A 10706-nucleotide genomic window follows, 5' to 3' on the forward strand; every position below is an offset into this window, starting at 1 on the left:
AAAGGATATCCACCAACAAAGAAGGAACAAACAGAGTCTGAATGCATATTGAAATCTACCATTCTTCACTTTATTTCCTCCATGAATTTTTCTCCAGTGTAAGCCATATGTGTCTTGTTTCAACATGATGAAGAGGGAAGTATGTACAATGTGATAATATATGTACAACCAATATGATATCACCTGCCTACTTAGGGAGGGAGAAAGGTAGGAGGGAGGGAGAAAACATATATTGCTAAAAGTCAGAAAATGAATATTAAAAATTGTATTGAAATGTCATCTGGAAAAATTAAAAATTAAAAAAGTATAGAATGGGTTTGAGAAGAGAAGGTAGTCAAGGACTCCTTTCTTGCCTCAAAAATTATTGTTATTGTTTTCAACTTCTACTTGCTCTTTGGGAGCTTTCCATTCTCTCATTAATGCTGCTCTACTTCTGGGGAATTCTTTCTTGATGCTTTTAGTGGAGAAAATGATAGGGTCTGAAGAAGGGAAAAACTCAGGGTTTGGGATGCTAAAAGGATGCAAGCAGAAACTCAATCATCTGCTGCCTGCTGAAGTGGTTTGTAAACTTGGCTATAAAGCTTCAAGCTAGTTTGTGGCCACTATTGAACTTCGTGTGTGGAACCTGGAATCCATATATCCATGTGCAGGTTTTTCTGCCTGTATTATTTGGTTCAGGATAAGAGAAAGCTTTCTGGCTTTCATTTTAGCCTCTGGCTGCAGGGTCTATGGTGTTGATGGCAGAATGCCAGCAATATATCATAGGCTTTATAGTGAGTGCAGAAAAAGAGAAAAGGGTCAAATTCTGTTACAACTACCATGGCTGTAAAAAATCTCTGCAAAACAATGGGATTTTCAGTTTACATACTAGTGATCTCTTGATTTCAGTCAATATTTAGTACAGCAAATGGAATTAAATAGAAAAGAATATGGAAAGATCTTGAGGGTCCTGTATCAAAGAGAAAAGGGGTGCTTGTGTCAAAGAAATTATCCCCAAACTCTGACCAAGTATGAGGACTTATATGCTGTCCCTACTTAAATTGATGGAGATCTGATTAAAGATTAAAAATCCCTTCTTGCAGTTATCACTGCACCAAGTAGACTCATAGAATTCACATGACTATGAATCTCCAATGATATAGATCAGAACTTTTCTATACTTTTTCATCCTAGGAGATTATAATCTTTGTCTCTTTAGGAATCCTTTTGAATACCCACTCGATGTTTTGGAGACCTTCCTATGTTTATCTTAATATCTCAAGGATGCTAATATACTCTTCAGGCTGCCCATCTGGGTGTCTCATTCTTTTTTCCTTTAATATTTAATTTTTTCCCACTTACATGTAAAAACAATCAGAGGCATTCATTTTCTTTCCTTTCCTTTTTTAAGCCCTTATTTTCTGACTTAGTTCTAAGGAAGAAGAATGATAAAGGGTAGGCAATTGAGGTTAAGTGACTTGTCCACAGTCATAAAGTTAGGAAGTCTCTGAGGTTAGATTTGAACCCAAGACCTTCTGTCTCCAGTCCTGTTTCTCTATCCACTGTGCCACCTAGCTGTCTCTGTGGAATTAATTTTCTAATATTTTGAGTTACATATTTTTTCTCTCCTACTCTCACCTCTCCCCTTCTTCAGACAGTAAGCAGTTTTATATTGGCTACTACAAGAGAAAACACTTTCATATTCATCAATTAATGGAAGAAGACAAATAAAAAACACCATGCAGAAAATAGAGTGAAGAATGGTCTTCTTTGATCTCCCTCAATTCTTTCTCTGCAAGTAGATAGCATATTTCATCATAAGTCCTTTGCGATTGTCTTTGGTCATTGTTTTTCTGAGAATAGTTAAGTTTTTTACAATTGTTCATCATACAATATTGCTGTTAACACATATAATATTCTGGTTCTGCTCACTTCATGTTGCATCAGTTCATCTGAATCATTTCAGGTTTTTCTGAAATTATTCTGCATATCATTTAATATAGCACAAGACAGTCATATACCACAACTTGTTCAATCATAAAAGGGACATTCCCTCAGTTTTTATTTCTTTGCCACAACACAAAAGAGCTTCTATAAATATTTTTGTACAAATAGGTCCTTCACCCCACCCCCTTTTTAATCTCTATGGGATACAGACCTAGTAGTAGTATTGTTTGATCAAAGTGTATGTACACTTTTATAGCCCTTTGAGTATAGTTCCAAATTGTTCTCCAAAATGGTTGGATCAGTTCAGAACTCCCTGGGTGTGTCATTCTTGCTATAGAATCAGTATGCCTCTATTTCCAGTCAAGAAGACAGTGAATAATGTCTTATTTACCATTTCTTATGCACAGACCATTGTTCACAATATGTGATAACCTTTTTATGCCCACCATTGCCTGCCCTTTTGGCTGCTTATTTCCTGTTTCTCCTGTATATTGCTTATTTGTATGTAGGGGTTTGCATTTGACTCTCCCATTAGACTGTAAGCCCCATGAGAACAAGGATTGCCTTTAATCTTTCTTTATATTCCTTAGCACTTAGCACAGTGCCTGGTATATAGTAGGTGCTTAATGAATGCTTATTGATTGACTGACTTATTATAATTTTGAAGATTATGAGGTCATGGTCTATGCCCACATCATGGTATTCCATGACTTGCAGTCTTTGAGCATCCCTGGGAAAAACTGACTTTTAAAATACAGTTTTGTGCCATTTAATAATGTGGGATCATTGAAAGCACCACATAATCTGGTGGCTATCCCTTTTAATTTCCTTCTAAATTCTGGGTTCAGATCATTGTCCATTTGCTGACCTTGGAGTCAGTAAGAACTATGTTCAAATCCAGCCTCTGCTAGATACTAGCCACGTGACCCTGAGCAAATCAATTAATATTTAAGGGCCTCAGACATCTCTCTGAGACTTCAAATTATGGAAAAGATGCTGATTTATTTGGTAGAAGACTTTTTCACACTGGAAATTCTTCACACCAATGAAATTACAGATCTGGACCAAAATAGATCTCTCTGCACTTATATGGAGGAGTTTGACGGGATATACATTCAACAGCATGTCAAGGTTTGAGTAACATCTCCTTTATTTCATCCACCTTGATTTTCTGTAAAGTTGGCTTTAATCCCTTTAAATTTAGTGTGTATTTCAGGAGGCATCCTAATATTCAGAACTTGATATGATTAATACAATGTAAACTTCTTTAATGAATGCTTAGAGAATCAATATTTTTGTATGTTTAATTTTGTTTGAACTTGCCACACATTATCTTCAGTGACACTGTGCAGCTCTGGAGCATATTCTTCTCTCTGCTTTATACTTTTCTTTATGGAAATATTCAGAATATTATTGAATGAGGTTGTTAGCTTATTTGCAAAATCAGTCATTTAATTTGATTTAAGGACAATTTTCAAGTTGAACTTTGTGCTTACAGGTCAGTCAAATGCTTTTAAAAGTTAATAGCTAATAAATTCAATGGGATTGCATATTCTTTACATTCTCAATTGGTTAATTATCCATTAAAGACAGATTCTACTGTAAAAACTCTTCTGTAGTAACTTGGCTGTTCTTTTCTTATATTTTCATTGAAAATACTTTTGATGTACACATAAACCATTCTCATAAAATTTTTTGTAGGGAGGAAGTAGCAGGCATCTGGGGGCAGTGGTTGATTGTATCTTCTCCTTTCCCCCTATTTTTGTTAAACACATCTACCTTTTCTTTGGGAATCTTACTTTTTAAAAATAACTCCTAAGTGCCTTTAAAATTATGTCATCTGCAGCCTGGGTAAGATCCAGCTGTCCTGCCCAAACTCATTTTCTTAAGTGACATCAATGCTTCCTCACATATCAAGTCAGATACTGAGTTAGTAGAGCCTAAATGTGGTGGCTTACTATTGATGCCAGTGAAAAGCAAACCACTAAAAAAATGGCAGATCTATTCTACACTTGCATTTGTTTGTGGTCCTCCTTCCATTTTCACCCACATGTCTTTTCAGGGTCTCCTACCCTAGCAGGATCTTCTACAAGGCTCTGTACTGACTTATTTTCTCCTCAGCTGTTCCTGTCATTCTCCTCCACCATATCTTATAAATTACTTTGCACTCTCAAAAGGAATGACCTTTGGCTGCTATGTCTCTTACTTTGGCAAGACAATTATGTGTCTGCAAGCTGAGGCTCTTTCTGGACTCCTTTAATTTGTTGTTGTAGCAACTGGGTTCTATTGGTTAATCTTCTTTGAAATTGTGTAGAGTCACTTTCTTCACTTTTGTCATTTCCCATTTTTCAGTCTACAATTTGTTCATATGAGTGAATCTACTTGGTGTAGTGCTAATTGGATGAAGTTCTTTCTCATCTTTATCCTTCTGATTTGTTATTTATTTGGACTTTAGTCCCAACCAGAATTTTTTTAAACCCTTACCTTCTTTCTTAGAATCAATACTGTATATTAGTACCAAAGCAGAAGGACAATTAGAACTAGGCAGTAGGAGTTAAGTGACTTTCCCAGAGTCACACAGCTAGGAAGTGTATGAGGCCAGGTTTGAACCCAGACTCCTTGGCTCTCTATCTACTGAGTCACTTAGCTGCCTGCTAACCAGAATATTTTAGGAGAAATAGCTGATTCCAAAATAGCTTCACAATCTATAATAGGCCATTTCTTCTTATATTATAGCTTTCAAAAGTATACTATACTGCATGTATTCTTTGACCAGCACTTTTCTAACTATCTTTTTGAAGAAGATGTTAATAAGATACAATCATGGAGCTTCTGAATAGTCAACAAAACTTTGGCATCTTTCATTTTTTAGTCCTTAATCCTATTTTACAACAGTCTTTTATATCACAGTATCTTAAATTTTTATCTAGAAAAGACTTCAGTGTTTATATAGTCCAAAACTATTTTTACAAATGAAGATTGAGATCTCTGAAGGATTAATTGACTTGTCTGAGGTCACACAAGTATCAAGAGCCAGAGCCGGAATTAAAACTCAGGTTCTGTAAGTCAAAATCAAACTTCCTGTCCTTTACACTACATGTCTGAGACCCTCCCCTGTTCTTCCATTTACATTGTAGTCACTGAGTCCCACTGTATCAGATTCTTCAAAGAATGTCTTTACTTCTCTATCCTCTGCTGCATGTGGCTGCAATGACCTGTATGGTGGTCTTTTGGTTTATGTTTGTTCTAAGTAAGATAGCCAAGTGCCACATGAAAAAAAAAGTGTCTTAAGGGTTGTAGCAATTCTTCGTGGTTGCAAATAACTGGCTAGTGAGGGGATGCCCATCAATTGGGGAATGGCTAAATTAGTTATAGATATGATTGTGATGGAATACTAATGGCCCATAAAAAGTGCCCAACAGATTAATTTTTTAAAAAACATGGACTTACATGAAATTGTGAAGAATGAAATGAGCAGAACCAAGAGGACATTATTATACAGCAACAGAATGTTGCTTGAAGAATGATTTGTTTATGTCCATCTCCAGAAAGATCTGATCAATAGAAATAAGGAAGACACGGTTTTATGCATAGATGTGTCTTTTTTTTGGTCAAATGATGCCTTTTCAGATGAGAGGAGGAGAAAGAGGGAATTAACTGAGTATTTTAGTATAACAAATAAAGAAAGAAATTAATTAAAAAAGAAACCATGTGTCTTATGGCCTTTTGGTACACAGCAAAACTGACTCCACAGATTACTTTATTCATATTTCTGAAGAAAATCAGCAAGTCTTCCTCCTATTTAGGGATAAATTATTTATGTTTTTCTGACAGGTTATAGCAAAAATGTCCAAGTGGATGTAGTTTGGTTCCTCCAGTAGTATATCTTCTCATTTGGCATTGGACAGTGATACAACATGCATTTTGTAAGTTGAGTAACAACAGATAAACTAATATTTGTTGGCAGCCTTGGAATTTTTTGATTCTTAGCACTTTTTGCTCCCTTTTGTACCACATTATTACTACTTCCATGGCAGCAGAAGGAGCTCTATAGGACCAAGGGTCACTTGGGCATTTTTGTTCATTCCATGAGTCAGATAGCCAATTATAAACATTTATTAAAAGCTCACTGTGTGCAATTACTGTGCTAAATATTGGGGGTGTAAAGAAAGCCAAAAAACATAGTCCCTGTGCTTAAGGAGTTCATTGTGTGATAGGGGTAGCAATATGATAAAAATATGTATGTGTAAACTATATACAATATAAACAGAAAGTAATCTAATAGGGAGGCAGAGAAAGAGGACTGAGGAAGGCCTCCTGCAGAAGGTAGGGTTTGAGCTGAATCTTGAAGGAAGCCAAGAGGAGGAAGTCAGAGGGACAATATTGTAGGCATGATGGTTAGCTTCTATAAGATCATGGAGGCAGGAGATGAAGTGCTAGGTATATAATTAACAAGTAGGCCAATGTGGCTGGATAATTGGTAGGAAGGAACAAGAGTGTAAAGGACTTTAAACTCTGGGCAGATGACTTTATTTATAATCCTATAGGTCCTCCTGTCTTTTAGGAAAATTAATGTGGAATCTGAGTGATAGATGGATTGGAGTGCGGAGAGGGCTGAGGCAGGAAAATTAATTAGAAAGTTATTGAAACTATGTGGAGGGTGGATTGGAGATGGGGAGAAACCAAAGGTCAGGAGATGAATTAGGGGGCTTTAGCAATTGTGCAGGTGAGAAGTTGTGAGGAACTGACCTAGGGTTGTGCCTGAGTAAGTAGAGAGAGGAGGACTGTTATAAGAGATATTGGGGTGGCAGGGCTAACATGACTTCATAATTAATTGGCTTTTAGGGGATAGTGAGAGTGAAGAGTTGAGTGACTAGAAGTATAAGCAAAACTGTCAACAGAAATGGGGGAGCTAGGAAGGTAGGAGTAGGGGGAGGGAGATTGTCTATGGGATGTTCCATTGGAGATGTCCAATGAGCAGTAGGTGTTATGGAGCTGGAGTTCAGAAGAGAAACTAGGTCTGAGTTTTTATATCTATATATGTATATATATACACATATTTTATACATATATTTATATATTCACAGATAAATATATACATACATGTCTATATAGGAGAGAAAGAGAGAAGGGAAGGAACGGATCTGGAGAGATAGATAGATAGATAGATAGATAGATAGATAGATAGATAGATAGATAGATCTGGGAGTTGCTTGCCTAGAGAAGATAGTTGAATCCATCCATGGGAGCTGATGAAATCACCAAAAAGAGGAAAGGGGATGGAGGGGAAGGGCCACAGCTGCAGTCCTATAAGAAAAGCCTTTTTAGGTTGGCAGGTAGAACCTGCCAGTAGCTTGCTCTCCTTTGGCATAACCAAGAAACCATTATCAGTCATCATTATGCAGCAGCCATGAAGTATCAGAATAGGACTTAAGTTGAGATTCCTCCAATTCCCCACTTTCATCTATTTTGTAACGAGTTGGTTTTTTTTGAACTTACTAAAGGAAAGTATCCCGATAGATGAATAGTACTGGGAATCTGGTAATCCCTGGGTATTTTGGAGGGAAAATCTCATCCAAGTCTGACAAGTTGGAGAATGCAAAGAAGATACACCACTGGGATCTTAGTTTCATTGTGCTGTAGGAATCCCTAGGTTCTTACCTCCCTGTGGGTCTTCTATTCCTCCCTTCATTTTCGATATAGTCTAGACTCTATTCTATAAATAGACCAGACTGAAAACTGGCTGTGATTTTGTATAATCTGTTTGAATGAGTTCAGTGAAACTTCTCAGTGAGTTCTGTTAACCTGCTCTCATACATACATTGTCTGCTGGTATCATATTTCTTTTCCTGTTTCTACGCCTTTTCTTAATTTTGCAAGATGCCAACTCATTTCTTCCTTTCTCTAGCATACAACTAAAAAGTCATTTTCTGGTTTTCTCTCTCATACAAGCCTAAAACACAAAACAAAACAAACTCTAAACCCAACAATAAGTCATCATGTTCCAGCTCTTTCATATGTAAAGAAGCATTAAGTTCTATTTCATGAAAAGTATTCACACCTTGCCAGGTGTCATCAGTTTTTAGCAGCTATTGACATCATAAAATTCAAGGAATTCATGTTCTAATGGGTGAGACAACATGCAAAGTACTGTATACTGTGCAAACTGTGGAGCAGATGGAAAGGAATCTCAGAGGGAAGGCTAAAGCCATTGAAAGGGAAAGGGGAGAAGGAATTGGGGAGGAGGCACCAAGAATAGCCCCTTTTAGAGAATGGAATTTGAGCCAAGTTGAAGTTGTAATTGAGTTACAATGGCTAATCAGTCAGTCAATAAGCATTTTATTAAGCTGAGTTTTTGTTCATTTGTTTTTCAGGAGTGTCTGATACTTTGTGACCCCCATTTTCTTGGCAAAGATACTGGAGTATTTAAGCATTTCCTTCTCCAGATCATTTTACAGATGAGGAAACTGGCCCAAATAGGATTAAGTGACTTGCCCAGGGTTATACAGCTAGTGTTTTAGGCCAGATTTGAACTCAGGAAGATGAGTCTTCTTGACTCCAGGCCCAGCACTCTGTCCACTCTGCTTTCCTGAGTACCGAGTTCCCAAAGACAAAAATAAAGAAGCATTCTTTGCCCTTGACGTGCTAACATTTTATCAGGGGATACAACATGTGCATGGGTAATGTGGGTGGGTCATTATGCTGGGAATAAAAATATAAGCAAAAGAAAAGACAATCTCTAAAAAAGCTTACTTTTTAACTGGGGAAAACAACACATAAATAAGAGCTGAAAAATGAAGGCAGAGTGGAGAGTTAGAGGCTGAAACAAAGTTGAAAGTGAGGATGGCTTTCTTGGATACCTCCTCAGAGAGAGGTTTGACACATTAAATATGGTCTGAGGGAATAGCAGAACCTACTGGCAAATATCACACTGTATGAAGATGTTGCTGGGGAAGAGATGTATAAATTGAATGTTTGTAAGTCAAATCATATTTTAAATGTTTTTACTGGAATTTGTTATTTAGAGTAGCCCTGAAGAAAATTCTTTGGGAAAGCACACGATCCCTTTGTAAAGTAAATAGTCAACTTCTAATTTATGGTTTTGAAAATTCAGGTTTTTACTCATGTATCCAATTTTCTTGAAGCCATGCTATGGTGTTGGTATTTCATGTGATAAGTTCATGTATTTGTGGCCAACATTAATTGACCATCAAACAATGAGTGATCGATATAAATATGAATGAATAACTAGTTGTAAGTCGATAAGCAGTTTGTTAAATGTCTCGTAAGTGCCAGGTACTGAGCTAATCAACATATAAGTGAAAAGAAAGACAGCCTCTGGGGACAGACACAAAGGAGAGTGATCATAAATGAACTGATAGCTACGATGCTTGAGGGATCAGGACAGCTTGAACTAAACAATCTTAAAACAGTTCAACTTCTGCAGTTTTGAGATCATCTTCCTGGTCTCCTTTGTTTATAAGTGAGATATAATGTTTTCCCTGACAGATGAGTTTAGTGATGTCCTTCTTCAACTTGGAAATTTACAACTGCTGCATATGGTAGAGGCTACATAGCAAAGTTCTCAAACCCAAAATTGATCAGCCCGGGCTACACTTTGAACTTCCCTGGTCCCTGGAAAAGTTCAAGGCTATTAGAACTCACTGTACCAGGGGAAGGAGAATAATTAACTGAAATTGCCAGTGACAGCAATATTTGGGCATCTTATCTATAACTTCTTATCCCATCTGAGTCTTGAAATGTGGTGGTGGTTGTGTTTACAAACTCTTTGTTTCCTGTTGGCATAATTTTCAGTAGCTTAAACTGGATTCACATGGATGCATATCTTTAAACCTGTATACAGTGTATTATTTGGATAAATATTTGACAAAAAAGAGCAATGTGCTTTTTTTTTCTTTCAAAACAGCATTCTTGAACTCTTAGGCTTGACACAGGTTTACTTTTCCTCCCAGACTGTTGAAACTGAATAAAAAAAACTCCCAAACAGTTTGCTTATGCTATATGTTTCAAATCACCTAGAAAGAATGAATTTATGATATGTATAAACACAATAAATATGAGCTATTTTAATGAGCTATTTTTAAAAAATACATCTGGCTTCTTCTCTTTCATTGGATTTTAAAAAGAAGGATGCATTTCCTTTGTTAGACTTTTCTCTGAACCTGTATTAAAGGAGTAAACCCTGGCTGGCAAGCAGGGGATTGCGTGACTAGAGTAAGGCTCAGTGGTGACCTCAGAAAAGTGGTTATGAAAGTGATCTCTTGATCAGAGAAACAGAGCTATGCAGCATGGCAGACCAGCAAAGCCCTGATGAGCTGCCTCCTCCCTGTGCTGCTGGCTCACTTGGAGAAAAATGTATTTATTATGTTCTCTTTCTTAAGCTGCATCATAGTGTGAAATCTTTAAAGCCCAGCTGGTGCCTTTTGAAAAATGTGGGAAATCATCTCTGCAGAGAGTGCAATAGCTTGGGCCACAGGCATCCTTGGACATTTGTCTTTTAGAGATTATTGTGTCAGACGTGAACTTGAAAACATGTCTGTTTGTTTATGTTCCTGACTGTTCGTGTGTCCTTTTGTAGTTAATTTGGGACTTTAAGTATGATTATTCATTTTCTGGCTTTCTTTGTTGTTCATTGGTTTCATTGTTGTCCAATTCTTCATGACCCAATTTGGGGTTTCTTGGCAAAGATAATGGAGTGGTTTGCCATTTCCTTCTCCGGCTCTTTTGACATATGAGGAAACTGAGGCAAACAGGATTAA

Source organism: Gracilinanus agilis, chromosome 1, assembly GCF_016433145.1.
Source record: "Gracilinanus agilis isolate LMUSP501 chromosome 1, AgileGrace, whole genome shotgun sequence".
Classification (NCBI taxonomy): Eukaryota; Metazoa; Chordata; class Mammalia; order Didelphimorphia; family Didelphidae; genus Gracilinanus; species Gracilinanus agilis.